Source organism: Pan troglodytes, chromosome 19 (genome assembly GCF_028858775.2).
Source record: "Pan troglodytes isolate AG18354 chromosome 19, NHGRI_mPanTro3-v2.0_pri, whole genome shotgun sequence".
In the NCBI taxonomy this organism is placed as follows: Eukaryota; Metazoa; Chordata; class Mammalia; order Primates; family Hominidae; genus Pan; species Pan troglodytes.
This window is the reverse complement of record NC_072417.2, coordinates 24,178,136-24,195,230: the sequence shown is the minus strand read 5'-3', so window position 1 is coordinate 24,195,230 and position 17,095 is coordinate 24,178,136. Positions and strand designations below refer to the sequence as shown.

General features: G+C 49.6%; 1 long non-coding RNA gene and 2 pseudogenes across 1 annotated transcript in view; 1 reads left to right on the top strand and 2 right to left on the bottom strand.

The window, feature by feature from the left end:
- Positions 1-2,406, top strand: part of LOC107969155 (uncharacterized) — a 28,273-nt gene extending 25,867 nt beyond the window's left edge. The window contains exon 3 of the long non-coding RNA XR_001710799.4: positions 1,077-2,406. This is a non-coding gene — a long non-coding RNA (uncharacterized LOC107969155). The remainder of the gene's footprint in view (positions 1-1,076) is intronic.
- Positions 2,407-12,587: 10,181 nt separating this feature from the next.
- On the bottom strand, positions 12,588-14,627 carry LOC100614362 (histone-lysine N-methyltransferase NSD3-like; annotated as a pseudogene).
- Positions 14,628-14,891: 264 nt separating this feature from the next.
- LOC129137750 (histone-lysine N-methyltransferase NSD3-like) lies at positions 14,892-16,538 on the bottom strand (annotated as a pseudogene).
- Positions 16,539-17,095: the final 557 nt, after the last annotated feature.

Here is a 17,095-nt window from a genome sequence, read left to right as displayed (position 1 = left end):
ACTTCTGAGGGTGCACCGGGGGGTCCCTTGGCTAAAAGTGTGATTTAAACCCTAAGAGCCTGCCCAGACTATCAGTCCCAGTTTCTAGGTCCACTGTCCCTGAATCTCGCTGCTTCTTCCTTAGGCTGCTGGGAGTCTGAACCCTCCCCCCCAACACCCCTCCCCCATGCCTCAGTCGTGGGAAGGGGGGGCCCTTGAGCAGTAGGGCCAAGCCCTGTTCAGCCTGGAACCAAGTTCCCATCAACAAGGTGGTCTGGGCAGTGGCCCGCCAGAAAGCAGTAATTACTGTCGAGGTGCAGGGACCCCAGGTAGGGCCCCCACCTCCCACCTCTGTGTGGGCAGTGAATGGGCCTGCCCCTGGGTAAGACTGTGTCAGCAGGCGCCTGCCCACCCCTTGCTGGGTTCCCAGGCCCCTAAAGCCCTCTGGTAATAGGAGCCATTTGCGCTGTAACCAGTGGGTGACCAGATTTTTAATCTTGGAGACCCCTTGGATCCCAGGCGGGAAGTGGGATTTGTCAAATGGGGAGAGGCGGGGCTGTCTGGGAATGCCAGACGGGGTTGTGCTGGGGAAATATGTCTCCTTTCCATACAGCCCCCCTCCCATACCTCCAGCCTCCCTCTACCCCGCAAGTCAGCTCTGTAGCTCCTAGGAGGTATCTCCAACATGCTTAGCTGTTGAAAGTAAATGAATGCCCGAAGTTGAAATCTGAATGGCTTGTTTTGCACTAACTCAGGTGCATGCCAAATAGGGGTGTCTCTTTGCTTGATCCTAATCCTTCCTCCTCTGAAATCCTTTCTGGCCTGCTGCATAGGCAGCAATTGCCCTGCAAAGACCCTCTAGCTGGCCGCGGGAGAAGCTGTGTTCTTGGCTATCAGGAGTGAGAACACTGGACCCAAGCTTGCCTATTCTCTGCCACAACTCACTGTGTGATCTTGGACAAGTCACTTCCTTTCTTTCAGCCTCAGTTTCAGGAGACTTGGCACTTGCTGAGTGCCAATGTGTGCCATGTTCTTGACAAGTATGGTCCCACACAACCTTGCCAATGACCCGGTGACCTATGTCTTCTTGTTCCCAGTTTACAGGAGAGAAGATGCAGCCTGGGAGAGATGTAGCAGGTGTCTGAGGTCACACAGCAAGTCACCCAGGGCCAGGATCTGAAGCTGGGTCTCTCCAGCTCCACTGCCTGGGCACTTTCTCCTCCACAGCGACCTTCAGGTCATCATGAGGAGCCTTTCAGACTAAAGCTAGAGAGCTGGGATTCCAACAGTTCAGCAACCCATGACTTCTCCATGGCAGCTGCTGCCTGACCACCTAGTGCCTTTCCACTAAGATTGTTCCTTCCCTCTCCTGAAGATTATCCTCCTGCCCCTCTCTCCCAAACATCTGCGGTGTGCACCTGCTGCCCAAAGTTGAACTTTTTTTTGTTAGAGACAGGGCCTCACTGTGTCATCCAGGCTGGAGTGCAGTGGCATGATCATAGCTCACTGTAGCCTCCAACTCCTGGGCTCAAGTGACCCTCTCACCTCAGCTTCCTGAGTAGCTGGGACTACAGGCATGCACCACCACGCCTGGCTAATTTTTAAATTTTTTGCAGAGACAGGGTCTAGCTATGTTGCCCACCCTGGTCTTGAACTCCTGGGCTCAAGCAATCTGTCTGCCTTGGTCTCCCAGTGCGCTGGGATTACAGGCATGAATCACCATGCCCGGTCCTCCAAAGTTGAACTTTTGAGACTCAGTTTCCTTCTTGGTAAATTCAGGCTCCTACGTGCTACCTCCTCAGAGACATCCTCCTTGACCACATCACATGACCTCTCACAGAGGCCAGATTCTTTAATGTATTCATTTGTCTATTATCATGTTTCCCCACTAGAAGTTGCACAAACGGCAGGGGCTTCATCTGTTTTGTTTGCCGTTATGTCCTTAGCACCTAAAATTGTGCCTGGCACATACAGTACTCAGTATGTATTTGCTGGGTCAATGAGTGAGTGAATTTATACTAATAACAGCAGCTACCATTTCTAGAGTGTTTACCATATGTTGGGCACTGTGTCAATCTTCCCAGCAACCCACAGACGAAGATCAATTATTACACCCATTGTACAGATCAGGAAACTGAGTCAGGTTAAGAAACTTGCCCTAAATCCTACAGTCTCACTTGGAACTTCTGACTGCAGTGCTCATCAGAATGCATTGTCAACCCAAAGGTCATTTCCAGCTCGGGTGGCTTCTATCAACAGAGCTCATCCTGGCCTTTCCAAGAGCCAGACCTCCGACATTGGTGGAGCCCTGTGCATAGCTGGCCTCTCCTGGGCGTCTTGTCCCAAGTACAGAGACCTGGATCCTTTCCCACTCATGTGCAACAGCCCAAAATTAAAAACAAAAGCCATATTAAAAAACAAAACCAACTTTCTGCCTTAAAATATTGTGAGCCAGGGGGCAATTAGCAATTATGCTGTATTTTATTATGAGAAGATAGAATTCTAATTGGACTGATTTGAATTCCACACACCTCCACAGATTGTTTTGGGAATTAAGGTATCAGTTGTATCGGTAATTATGGTTTACCATTCAATTACCCCCCCACAGAAAACTGTTAAATTGTCTGTGACGGGGCTTAAATTTAGCTCAGACCTATGTCCTATGAAGACTGCGCGAGTCAATACAAGCCATCCGGAAACCACCGGGTGCCCTGTGCCAGGCGGTAATTAGGGGTTGAGGTTTCCAAAGTTTTACCTGAGACAGCAGGGACAAGTGCCTGGGCTGGGCGTGCTCACGTGGGGGGCTTGGATGCTCCCCCAGCACAGTGCTCTTGGCTCCTGCCCTGCGTTGCTGGTGCAATAGCTGATCATCTGGAAGACAATGTGGTTTCAGCCGCAAGTGACATTTTGGCGAGGTGCACCAGCATAGAAGCCCTGAGACAGCGAGGGACCATGTAAAACTCAGGGACATTGTAATTGGACACATCTGGGATTGAATTCCCACTCTTCCACTTAGGGAGTGAACTTGAGAGGGCCACTTAATATCTTTGAGCCTCTGTTTCCCCACCTGTCAAATGGGTACACCTCCTGCCTGACACACGGGTTATTGTGAAGATGGATGGAGAATAATAATGGTGCCTGGCCCAAATTGCATTTTTTTTTCTCTTTTTTTAATACTCACTACATGCCAGATACTTTACAAACATCTTCTCTAAACCTCCTAAGCCCTATAGGGCAGGCACTGTGGTTATTCTCTGTTTTATGGATGGGAAAACTGAGTCCCAGAGAGGTTAAATAACATGCCGAAAGTCCCATGACTATGAAATGGGGCAGCTGGGATCCAAATCCAGGTGACCTAGGGCCAAACCCTAAGCATGAAGCTGCCCTGCTGGGTGCCTTCTGTACCTGTCCCTCTAACTGGAAGTACCTAGAAATGACCCGGCCAAAAGCAGCAGACTGTATTTTATCATTTCAACAATTCTCTCTGTACATAAAAAGTTCTACGCAGCTTGGCCAGTTCCTTTTTCCTGAATACAAAACTGAGAATGGTAACAGGGAACTGACTTTTTAATGTCATGGTGCAAAGGAGCTAGCTCTGCCATGGCCTCCTTGAAGTGACCTGGTAGAGTGAGGGTAAGACAAGCCACACTCCCTAGGCTATGGAGGCCACTCTCCATGGAGGTAGGGGAATAGAGAATCCTGCAAAATACAGTCTCTGGGGATGGGAAGGATCAGGGAAGGGGCCAGGTGCAGTAGCTCATGCCTGTAATCTCAGCATTTCGGGAGGCTGAGGTGGGAGGATTGCTTGAGCCCAGGAGTTTGAGACCAGCAGTTTGAGACCAGCCTGAGCAACATATCAAGACCCTGTCTTTACAAAAAATTAACAAAAAGGCCAGGCGTGATGGCTCACACCTGTAACCCCAGTACTTTGAGAGGCCGAGGTGGGCGGATCACCTGAGGTCGGGAGTTTGAGACCAGCCTGGCCAACGTGGTGAAACTCCGTCTCTACTAAAAATACAAAAATTAGCCAGGTGTGGTGGCCGTAATACCAGCTACTCGGGAGGCTGAGGCAGGAGAATCACTTGAATCCAGGAGGCAGAGGTTGCAGTGAGCCAAGATCATGCCACTGCACTCCAGCCTGGGAGACAGAGTGAGACTCCGTCTCAAAAAAAAAAAAACAATTAACAAATTAGATGGGTGTGGTGGTGCACAGCTGTAGTCCCAGCTACTCAGGAGGCTGAGATGAAGGGATCACTTGATCCAGGAGTTCGAGGCTATAGTAAGCTGTGATCATCCCACTGCACTCCAGCCTGGGTGACAGAGTGAGATCTTGTCTCAAAAAAAAAAAAAATTTTTTTTTTAAAGGATCAGGGTAGTTACATGGACTCCTCCTATTCCTTCTGGCATCATCAGTGGTTGAACACACAAGCTTTGGTTCAAATCCTGCCTCTTCCAATTTGCTAGCTGTGTGACCTTGAAAAAGTTACTTAACCCCTCTTATCCTTAGTTTCCTCATCTTCAAAATAAAAATAGTGCTTGCCTGATGGGGGAGATGATGGATGTAAAGGGCCTCATAGAGGGCTTGGCATTTACCAAGTGTTTGAGAAATATTGGCTGTTTTTATTCAAGGCCTGCTCATTGCTAGCATGAGCTACCTGCAACAGCCACCTCTAGGCCTCTTTTGCTCCCTATATTCCAGCCACACCAAGAAACCATGATGGCCTGAATCCTCTCTGACTTTGTCAGGCCTCCATGCCTTTATACATGCTGTTCCTTCTGCCTAGAAGGCCTTTCTCTTTTTTCAACCTCCTTGAGTCCATTTTAGTCCCTGCCAGATGGTCACTTCTCTGTGATGCTGCCCTAACTCCTTGACAGCCATGCTGCTCCCTTGACCATTCACTAGCCCCTTTAATTCAGCCCCAGCCACAGTGAAGATTAAATGGGATGATGTCTGAGAAAGCCCATGGGCAAGAACCTGGCATGGAGTGGTGCCCCATAAATGATGAATGGAGCTGGGGTTGCTTTCTCAGCCAGCTGCCTGGCAGGGGCCTGGCTTCCTCATCTTCACACGTCAGTGCCTAGAGTAACACCTGGCACACAGTGAATACAATCTCAGTAACTGTTAGACATTTGTCTTTTGGGGAGCTGCTCAGCCTCCCACATTGGGGTGTGGGTTTTTTATTTTGTTTTGTTGTGTTTTTTGAGACGGAGTTTCATTCTTGTTGCCCAGGCTGGAGTGCAATGGTGCGATCTTGGCTCACTGCAGCCTCCGCCGCCCGGGTTCAAGTGATTCTCCTGCCTCAGCCTCCTGAGTAGTAGCTGGGATTACAGGCACGTGCCACCATGCCTGGCTAATGTTTTGTATTTTTAGTAGAGACAGGATTTCACCATGTTGGTCAGGCTGGTCTTGAACTCCTGACCTCAGGTGATCCACCCGCCTTGGCCTCCCAAAGTGCTGAGATTATAGGCGTGAGCCACCACGCCCGGCCTAGGGGTGTGGGGTCTTTTACCGAGTAGGCCTGGTGGGGGAAGTCAGGGACCCCACCACAAAAGTTGGAGAGGCCACATCCTCCCACCTCCATCTGGGGTTAGACATGTGACCCAGGCTTGGCCAATCGGATGTTCCTCCATCTTGCCCAGAATTCACACTCAGCAGTGGTCTTCACGAGGGGTGGTAGTGGTGGCCAGTAGGAGCAGGGCTGGGCAGCCTCCCTAACCCACGTTCATGAGACTTGAAGCTGGCTGGTTTCCTGTCCCCTGGCCTCCCTTGCCCATTCCCATCCTGGTGCTCCCTCCCTATGGACTCCTTTTGCTCATAAATATCCTTCCAATTAATTGCTTTGCTGCTTCTTAGCTAGTGTTGTTTCTGTCACTTGCAACCAAGAGCCTATTCAGGTGCAGGAAGGGTTGAATGAACAATGGAAATGGATCAACACATGTTTCTGAGCATGTGCTGAGAGGCAGGCCCTGGGCGGAGTACCACGGTGTTCAAATGATGTGTAAGATGTGGGCAGTGCCCCGGGGGGTCTATGGGGAGACAGACCATGCATGACATCATAAACAAGACCACATTGTAAAGTGGGGTTTAGTTGGACCTTGCAGACACCCAGAGAAGATGACTTTGAGCCCTCATTGGATGGTGCCATCGCAAAGTACAAAATGAATTGGGTTGTAGGAACTGGAGGCACTGGGACAATATTCCAGATTAGGGATTGAGCTGAAGGGGTTGGAAATGGCTGAGTAGGGTGGTGGAAAGGGATGCCTGCTAGTAGGCAATTGTCTTAGTCTGTTTTGTGCTGCTGTAATAGATTACTACAGACTGGGTAATTTATAACAAACAGAAATTTATTTGGCTCATGGTTCTGAAGGATGGGAAATCCAAAATCAAGGAGCCGGCATCTGGTGAGGGCCTTCTTGTTAAAACATAACATGCCAGAGGGTGTCACATGGTGAGAAGGGCAAAGAGAGGGAGAAAGGGAAAGAGAGGGAGCAGGAAAGGGCAAACCCACTCCCATGATAATGAGCTCACTCATATCATGAGTCATTCATCCATCGTGAGGGCAGGGTCCACCTCCCAATACCATCACAATGGCAACTAAACCTCAACATGACTTTTGGAGAGGACAAACATTCAAACCATGGCAGCAGCGTTTGTGGGAAAACACGCGCCAAAGCAAGAAAAGACCAACCTAAGAGTGAGTGACTTGGCTCCTCATTCTACATTCATTTTCATCCAATGGGGCCCAAGGGCATGTACCCATTACCCATCTGGGCACAGATGGGTTCCCTTGAATGTGGGCTTCTGTTTGCCCATGGAGCTGAGGAACTTCAAGGAAGAAACCATGAAAGACCTCTTGAGGCTGAGGGCTGGCACCAGCACCAAGATCTCCAGGCAGCTGGAACAGTGATGGCTCCTCTGTCCTCGCAGGCGGGGCACCCAACAGGGTGTGACCGTCACCTGAGGAGAGACAGCCAGAGGCACAGGCCTGATCCTGGGACTGAGGTTGGCGGTTTGGGTGGAGAGGTGATTCTGAGTGTGACACCCTCCAGTGATAAAGTGGGGGGCTTCCCAGCAGCCCCTGGGGAAACAGGCTGCATCTCTGGAGACAGGAGATGTGTGGAGGCCTGAGGGGCAGTGGAAAGCCCTGTGTGTCTGGGTCAGGTGTCTCCTTGGCAGGTAATGGTTTGTCCCAGTAGTTTTCAGACTCCCCATCCTGCCCTGTCCTTCTCCTGTCTGATGCTCAGACCTGTCACTCCCAGGTCAGCCCCCACCTTACTGTCTACCCCTCAGAGTCCCTCCCGCCAAGGGCACCTTCTGTCCCACATCTCCATGGTGCAGTCATGGGAGGAGAACTTGGGAGCATAAGAAACTCCACCAAGTTGGGGCCAGGCATGGTGGCTCACGCCTGTAATCCCAGCACTTTGGGAGGCTGAGGCTGGTGGATCACAAGGTCAGGAGTTTGAGACCAGCCTGACCAACATAATGAAATCCCGTCTCTATTAAAAATGCAAAAAATTAGCCGGGCATGGTGGCAGGTGCCTGTAATCCCACCTACTCACGAGGCTGAGGCAGGAGAATCGCTTGAACCGGGAGGCAGAGGATGCAGTGAGCCAAGATCGTGCCATTGCACTCCAGCCTGGGTGACAGTGAAAGACTTGGTCTCAAAAAAAAAAAAAAAAAAGAAAGAAAGAAAGAAAGAAAAAAAAAGAAACTCCACCAAGGGCTTTTGGGTCCTAGGGACAGCAATGATGTGGCTGGTCCAGCCAGAACCTCATTTTGTCAGTAAAGTTGGGACCCATATTCCCTAAGAGATTTGTCCCAAGAACACATGGGTTGCTACAGTGGAGGAGAAATCAAGTCTGTTTTCCCTCTGGTGAATTGTCCCCTGAACGTGCTTTCTTCCTACAGTGTTGCCAGGAAAGTAAAAAAAAAAAAAAAAATGTCCACGATGTCAGCTGGGGTGATACCAAAACAATTGTGGGAGGAACAACATCCGCAAATTGAATAGTGTGAGGAGTGTGGACAGAAGATGTTTTGTCTTTGGCCTCATCTCCCAGACTTGATCTTTGTAAATACAGAAGTTTCCACCAGAGCCGAACCTGGCAATGACTTGAGGAGCAGCTGCAAGGAAGACAGCCTCTCCCAGGGTATCACCTGGGGGCACACCCCAGCTTCCCCTCCTGAGCCTCATCGAGGGGTTAGTGCTACCTCTCGGAAAAACATAAAGATGACAAGAAGCCAAAGGTGCCAATAGTTCCCATTTAGTATGAAAGCTGGCTCAGCAAATCATGCTATTTCAGGGCCTAGGGTGGGCCAGTTCCCAGGCAGCCCTGGCAGGAAGGACTCTGAGAGGCGGACAGTAAGGTAGGGGCTTGGGAGTGATAGGTCTAAACATCTGATGGAAGCAAAAGGGAGGACAAGGGAGGGAGGCAAAAAATCCGGGAAGCCTGTCCTTCCAGAAAGTACCGATACCAGGGTGAGGTGGATCCCAGCACCCGCACCTCTGAATGCCCTTTCCCCTGCACCCCTATCCCGCCCCCACTCGGAGTTACCCCAAGCACCTGTTCCTCTGGGCCCCAAGGTGACGCCCTTTGTGTGTGTATAGGAAAGGACGGTGTACACATTTGGTTAGTTCCTTCTTTTACACCATAAATTATCAGAGACAACCCTTTTGGAAAGCAATTTGGCAATAATATCAAGTGACATAAAGATGTTCATAGCCTTTGGCCCAGTAATCTTCCTCCTGGGAATTAATCCTAAGAAAATAATTCACAAGGAAGAAAGAACCATTTTGTATCTACAAAGACATTTATTGGGGTGTTATTTATGATAGGGAAAAACTGGAGACACCCTCCCCAGCCAACATAGAGGGATGGTCCTATAAATTATGATACATCCATCCAATGAAATGTTACCCTGCCAGTAAAAATGGTAAATTGAAAATTGTGTAGCAACAAGCAAGAGTGTTCAGAAAATAAAAGCAAGTGAAAAAAGGAGCACAGGATTGTCTATATGCTGTGATCAATGGCAATGCTGACAAATCCATGTATGTGTAGATAGTTGTAGTGTTACCTGTAAGGCACCGTAAGGCGGATGTAACTGTGCTTCAAATGTTCTTTTCCATGGCTGTGAAGTCCTTCTAGTATGAAATCATTTTTGTAAAATCGCAATTTGTCACCAGGGGTTTTGACTTTCCTTATTGCCTCGTGGGAGGTGGCAGAGGCAGCACATCTCAGACCGAGCCTCGGTTCCTCCCCCTACCTCCCACCGCTGCGCTTGAAGGAAGATGCTGCAGCCTCCCCAGTCCCCATGCCAGCGTCTCCCACTTTTCTCTGAGCTTTCGGTGGCAGACAGCGCCTTGGGCACTTTTTCATGCTCATAATTCGAATTACCTGTTTAAGTCGGTCAAATGAAAAAATAGCAGCTCCGCCCCCACGCGGGCTGGCCGGGGCGCCTGGAGCGCCAAGGCGGCTGCAGCGCGCTCTCCGCGGCTGTCGGCCCTGAGCTCATTTCCTGGGGCGCGCGCGCCGGGCTATTTCAGCCTGGCGCTGTGCAAACAGGACAATTTACTGCGGCCAAAAGAGACCCAAATTACAATCGTATCACAGACAAATATCCGCCACGCCAGGTCTCCAGGGGCCAGGAGGGGCCTCTCTCGCGGCGCGGGGGGCGGGCGCGGGGTCAGGCAGGTCCGCGGGGCTCAGCTCGGCCTCGCCGTGCCCTGATCGGCGTTTGCCACCGAGCTGTGCCTGCTCTCTGCAACAGGAAGGGGCCCAGCTGCCCCGGGCGACCGTTCCTATCTGGGTTCTCGTTCCTATCTGGGTTCTCGTGCAGAAAAACCTCATCTCTTCCCGGGGATTTTCCCCTGATTTAGGGTCCCCTTTTATTTGGTTACTTTTCAGCACTTGGGATGAAAACATCCCTCCATCCAGCCACTCCAGGGCTCAAAGTCATATCTCCTCGTTCAGAAACCTCAGTGCCTGTCCATCACTCTTCCGGAAAAGTCGGAATCCTTAGTGTGATGGTCAAAGACCCCTCTTGGTCCAGTCCACCTGTCCAGAGCCAGCCCCTGTACCCAGATGCTCCAACCACGGAGAGCACATCAGACTTTCACAATTTTATCCCTGACAATTGCCTTTTCATCCTGCCTAAATGTTCCCTTGTTTCTTTCTGCCTAGTGAGCTCTTATTCCTTCTTCAAGACCCAGATACACATCACCTCTTCCATGAAGCCTTCCCTGACTTCCCCTTTCCCTGCTTGACATCTGCCTTCCAAACAGAGTCAGCCCCTTTTCCTTCCTAGCACCGTGCAGAGGTAGATGGTACTTCTCACATCCTGTAATTAATTGCTTGCATGCCTGTGGTACACCGTACCATTGCTCACAAATATTTCCTCTTCCTCTCTGGAGAAGGATTACACTTCCTTGATCCATTGGCCTCACTCAGGCTTCGCCACATGACTGGTGCTGGCCAGTGAAGTGGGACATGTGAGTTACTGGGGAGCAGAAACTTTCAAAGCCAAGCATGGCTCACCTTGTTCTCTCTTCCCTCTGCTACAAGGATGGCAGTGCCCCAGCCAGAAACCACACTGCCAGCCTGGCATAGGAGTGGAGCAGGGCACACATAAGTGTGAGAGAAATGAACTTCACCTCAGTGCTCGAGGCCCCTGGGACCATGGACTCATTTGTTACTGCAGCATAAACTAGCTGGTCTTGACTTCAGCTTCTGCCTCTCTTCCCTGGCTTTACCTTCACAAAATCAAGAGTCTGATCTTACTCATATTATAGAGCTGGTCTTCAACCATGTTCTTTTTTTTTTTTTTTTCCTTTTTTTTTTTTTTGAGATGGAGTTTCGCTCATGTAGTCCAGGCTGGAGTGCAATGGTGCGATCTGGGCTCACTGCAATCTCTGCCTCCCTGGTTCAAGCGATTCTCCTGCCTCAGCCTCCCAAATGGCTGGGATTACAGGTGCTTGCCACCACGCCCAGCTAATTTTTGTATTTTTAGAAGAGATAGGATTTCACCATGTTGGCCAGGCTATCTCAAACTCCTGACCTCAGGAGATCTGCCCGCTTCGGCCTCCCAAAGTGCTGGGGTTACAGGCATGAGCCACCATGCCCAGCCCCACGTTCTTCGAATGGCCAAGAATATCAGTAGGTAAGGTTTGTTGAGCATGGATTGTGTGCCAGGCGCTGTGCTATGCCCTTGGCAAGCGTTATCCCATTACATCCTTTAACAGCACTCTCTGGTGGGTACTGCTCTTATACAAGATTTACAAAAGAGAAAAGAGACTCAGAGGAATGTAGGGGCTCGCGTGAGATTGTAAAGTAGTGAGAAGTGGAGCTGGTCCTTCAGCTCAAATCCCTCTGATGCCAAAGAACTCAAACTCTGCAGTTCCATCATGTGCATCCTCACTCTCTCACTTCCTGCAGAGGACCTGTGGAGGTTGTAACTATTGTTTTCACCTGTCTCTTCCACTGGGCTCTGAGCTGCCCGAAGACAGATCTTTTTTTTTTTTTTTTTTTTTTTTTTTTTTTTTTTTTTTGAGACGGAGTTTTGCTCTTGTTGCCCAGGCTGGAGTGCAATGGCACGATCTTGGCTCACCACAGCCTCCGCCTCTCGGGTTCAAGCAATTCTCCTGCCTCAGCCTCCCGAGTAACTGGGATTACAGGCATGCGCCACCATGCCTGGCTACTTTTGTATTTTTAGTAGAGATGGGGTTTCTCTGTGTTGGTCAGGCTGGTCTTGAACTCCCGACCTTAGGTGATCTGTCTGTCTCGGCCTCCCAAAGTGCTGGGATTATAGGCGTGAGCCACCACGCCCGGCCCCGAAGACAGATCTAAATCATCTGATTTCCCATCCATTAATTCAATCTTTCACCAAGGATGTATTGAGTGCCAATTATATGCCAGGCATCATCTGATGTGTTGGGGACAGAGAAATAAAACAGATAAAAATCCCTGCTGTTAATTCTAGCCTATGGTGACAAGAAGCAGATCCGTGGCTGCCTGGGGTGGGTGTGGGGTAGGAAATGGGAGAAATGGGGATGACTGCAACTTTGGGGGTAGTGGAAAATGTTCAGTATCGTGGTAGTGGTGGTGGCTGTACAGGTATATATATCCGCATACATCCCACAGTTCAGAATTATACACTTTAAATGGTAAATGGATACAGTTTATTATATGTAAATGATCCCTCAATTAAGTTGATTTAGAGGAACCTGGCCGGGCGTGGTGGCTCACACCTAGTATTCTCAGCACTTTGGGAGGCCGAGGCGGGCGGATCATGAGGTCAGGAGATAGAGACCATCCTAGCTAACACGGTGAAAACCCATCTCTACTAAAAATACGAAAAAAAATAATTAGCCGGGTGTGGTGGTGGGCGCCTGTAGTCCCAGCTACTCGGGACACTGAACCTGGGAGGCGGAGCTGGCAGTGAGCTGAGATCGCACCACTTCACTCCAGCCTGGGCAACAGAGCAAGACTCTGCCTCGGAAAAAAAAAAAAAAAAGAACCCTTGCTCTTATGGAGAAGCATTCTACTGGGGAAAACAGACAATAAACACATAGATAAATAAAACATATGTCAGAAAGGGGTAAGTGATGCTCAGAAAAATAGGACAAGGGATCAGAAGTGCTAGGCGTTGCAATTTAAAATAATGGGGTCTGGAAAGCCACCCTGAGAAGGGCCAGTGGAGCTATGCCCAGCCTGTGGTATCCTTCCTCAGGCAGGGGACTGTACCCCCAGCTTACAAGCCTTTTTGAGGCACCTTCAGGGTTTGAGCCCAAAATGCACTGCACATTAAGTGTTATTGACGGGCTTGTGGAAATCTGCTCTCCGTCAGGCTCTGATGAAACTTTTCCAACAGGAGACTGAACTCAGTACTGGGCATGGCCCCCTGCACATAGTAAGTCCACAGCAAATGTGTGTGGGGTGAATACTGTCTTCTTTATCCTCCCTTTTTCTACTCCAGTCCAGGTAGACGGTGTATCTACCCACCCAATTTTGCTGTTTCTGGTACCCTCAGTGGGTCTTGCCTGCTCTTCCTCCTTGAAATCATTACTCAGAGGTCTCCGTGTCAGCTCCAGACAGATGGGCCTGGTGCTCCTTTATCTCAATACAATTCCCCCGCTCCCAGGCTCCAGGGGAAATCCTGAGCTAACTTTGGTCTTTCCTAAACTCCACACTTCCCTTTGGGCACCTCTTTCCCCATTGCGGGGCTCCCTTTCAGAATTTGCTGCTTTATTTATTTATTTATTTATTTTTGTCAGAGGTGCATTAATGATGCTTTATTTAAAAACAAAAAACTTGGCCAGGCACGGTGGCTTATGCCTGTAATCCCAGCACTTTGGGAGGCTGAGGTGGGCGGATCACAAGGTCAGGAGATCGAGACCATCCTGACCAACATGGTGAAACCCAGTCTGTACTAAAAATACAAAAAAAAAAAAAAAAAAAAAAAAATCAGCCGGGCGTGGCACATGCCTGTAATTCCAGCTACTCAGGAGGCTGAGGCAGGAGAATCACTTGAACCCGGGAGGCAGAGGTTGCAGTGAGCCGAGATTGGGCCACTGCACTCCAGCCTGGGTGACAGAGCGAGACTCCATCTCAAACAAAAAAACACCACAAATAAATAAAAAATAAAAACAAAAAACCAAAAACAGTCCATGTCATGTTGAAACTGATCAATGTAAGTTAAATGGTGGTTTTTAGGCTGGACCCATGATTTAAGCTGTACCCATCCAGCTCAAACTGAAAAAAAAAAAATCATTTGAACGTTAAAGCAATCGTTCAGAGTCTTCAAGAAGAAACCAGGCAGGAAAATGCCAATAATGATGACTGGCAAAATCAAAATCTAAAACAAAAAAACTGTTTATCAAGCTGCCGACAGAAAAAGAAATCTTGCATGGAGACTACAAGTCTGGATTTTCTGGGATGAAATTGTACAGGAATCTCAGTCTACAGTTTCCTCAATCGCTGTGGAGATGGAGCTATCACTGAATCTGACAGAGCCCTGCACTCCCCGGTCCACCCACCCTTTCTGTAATCCAGTCTTCACTGTAGCCTGAGGAACTATTTCAACCCGCTCCTTTTTTATCTTCTTCTTTGGCACAACCTCAGTGGACTTCTCTGATTCAGAACAAGTTCTAATTGATCTTCTCTGTTGCTTCTTTTCTACTGAGCCTGTAGAACCAGATGTTGCTTCAAGAGATGATATATTCTGCATTGGCTTTTCATTTCTCTGGTTTGGTTTAGAAATTATAAGCCTGTCTTGCCCCCTGACACTTATTTCTGTTTTGTTACCAGTTCCCTTTGTTGAATAAACAAATTAATTTCCCATCCTCTGTAGCATTCTGAAGAGCAAACACTTCTTCAATTTTCACAGCTGGAGACATGTTACACTTCTGCAAATCCAGGCTCCCTTTGTGCATTGTAATGGAAGCTGGTAGGATTTCCTTGCTGCCACAGTTTTCCAGGCTATTTTAACAGGAGGTGGCTCTTCCTTGTCCGCGCTTGTGTGCTGCCTCTGGCTGTGTCTCCAAATGTCAGTACTTGAGAGTGAGGAGGCCACCTCCCCTGCATTGATCTGTTCTGGCTGAGTTTAAAGCACAGATCTTGGTCATCAGGTTTTTTTAACTTCGGCTTTGGAGACAACATTCTTTTTTTTTTTTTTTTTTAGATGGAGTCTCGCTCTGTCGCCCAGGCTGGAATGCAGTGGTGCGATCTCCGGTTCATGCCATTCTCCTGCCTCAGCCTCCCGAGTACCTGGGATTACAGGCGCCCGCCACCACGCCCGGCTAATTTTTTTGTATTTTTTTAGTAGAGACGGGGTTTCACCGTGTTAGCCAGGATGGTCTCAATCTCCTGACCGTGTGATCCGCCCGCCTGGGCCTCCCAAAGTGCTGGGATTACAGACGTGAGCCACCGCGCCCGGCCCCAACATTCTTTTTTGCTTGGGATAAACCCTCTTCAGGCTGTTAATCAATATAGATAAAAGTATACTGTTCTATTCTTTCTTCTCAAGTCATTTTCAATGCTTTCTCTGCATGGGCAATGCCAAAATCCCATTGAGCATGTTCTCTCTGAGGTCAGGGTTTCCAAATCTTTTGTTTCTCAGAGTGATTGCTGGCTTGTTTGGTTGCCTCAGCCAGTAATTCTTCATACCGCTTATGACCTTTATACTCCTGTACCCATTTTTCATGAACCCACACCCTCTCTGGCTGTTTGCTAAAACACTGGACATGATATTTTCGGGCACCTCCTGTGTTAATTTTGGTATGAACCTCAAGCTGGGGATCACTTCAATCCATACAAGGCCAGCACAGATAGGTTCCCACCTTGGACCACACAAGATCACCAACTTGAAACTTACCACCAGTGGACACTTCTGTTGTTGGAACAGAAGATAGTATTGGCTGAACTGGGGCTTCCTCTTTTAGTACTGGATCTTCCCTTGGTTTTTCTAATATGGTGTGAACCCTCTCATTTGGTCTATTTTGTTCCCCTGGTTCTAATTTGGGGATTTTGTGTGACTTGCGCTCTTCAGATCTTGATGAGTCATGCTTTTTGGGTTTTTTTCTCTTTTCTTTTCTGCTTTCATGCTTTGACTTCGTGTGCTCACTTGCCTGTACTTCATTTAAAAGGTCTCCACAAAGGGAAGACTTGAACAATTCCCTGCCATTCTGGATAGTTTTGGTTATTTTTAGTTTAACTTCAGGTGAGCCACTCTTCTTTGGAATCACAGTTTGTGGTACCGAAGTGGTGGCTGTGGAGGGGAAGGGTTTTCTAGAATTTAATGTGGTCTTGTGTTTAGAATTTCTGAATGGTAATAGTCAGTGGGGCTAAAGTTTCTAGCTGCACCAAAGTCATTGGCTGACCCATTAGGATATTGATTATACGACTGGTATTTGGTTTGAATTTCATACATGCTGATTGATGGCAGGTAGCCATTTGTGAGTGGAGGAAGATCTGTTGTAGGTGAGTATTGAAAGCTTTGCTGCAAGGTAGCTTCGTCTGGTGTCTGGCCACCATTTTCAGCAATGTCACTTTTGTTATCAAAGGCATCCTCCTGACGGATGCTGGCGGAGTCAGTGAGTTGAGGTGGTTGTTGAACTGTGTTTCCCGTGATCCCTTGCATGAAAGAGAAAGAGAAATCCATTGTTCTGCTCCAGCATTCTTAACTTTCCCTTTCTCTCATCGGGCCTTCAGTTTGTCCCGTTCTAACCGCCCGGCCGTCTCAATGCGATCACAGGAGGGACACGGAGATCGAGGAGGGCCACAGCCGGACCAGGCCAGGCGTAATGCGGCAGGAGGAAGGCTCCGGAGGTGGGGTGGGAAGGGGAGGCCGAGAGACGGGTGTCGCTGCGCCCCCGCTGCCGCCAGAGAGGAGCCTACGGCTGGCAGCCCGGCCTGGGCAGCAGGGTCCTCGGCGCTTGGCTGGGAAATCGCACGCCTCTCCGCGGTGACTTGTGCACTGCCCCTGGGCCTCCGCCTCCGTGCTGGCAGCCTCCGCCGCAGCGCACAAAGCCCCGTCACCCCGACTCTCGGGGCGCCGCCGCCGCCAAATCCTCAGCCCCTCCCTCATTGGCCGCGGCGTCTGCCGGGAAGTGCAGTCCCGGGTTTGGAGCGATGGGGCCCAGGAGGAAGCGGCGAGTCAGCGCGGCGGAGAGGGCGGAGGGGGCGGAGGGGACGGAGGGGGCGGAGGGGACGGAGGGGGCGGAGGGGACGGAGGGGGCGGAGGGGACGAACCACTAACGCCCGCGGCCGCGAGGGTCTGGACGACAAAGGAGAGACTAGGCGAGAGGGCTTGTTGCTTTTTTTTTTTTTTTTTTTTTTTTTTTTTTTTTGAGACGGAGTCTCGCTCTGTCACCCAGGCTGGAGTGCAATGGCGCGATCTCGGCTCGCTGCAACCTCCGCCTCCCGGGTTCAAGCGATTCTTCTGCCTCAGCCTCCGAGGAGCTGGGATTACAGGGGCGCGCCTCCACGCCCAGCTAATTTTTTGTACTTTTAGTAGAGATGGGGTTTCACCATGTTGGCCAGGCTGGTATCGAACTCCTGACCTCGTGATCCACCCGCCTTGGTGTTGCACTTTTATAACTCTTTTTGCCTTCTCACCAAACTA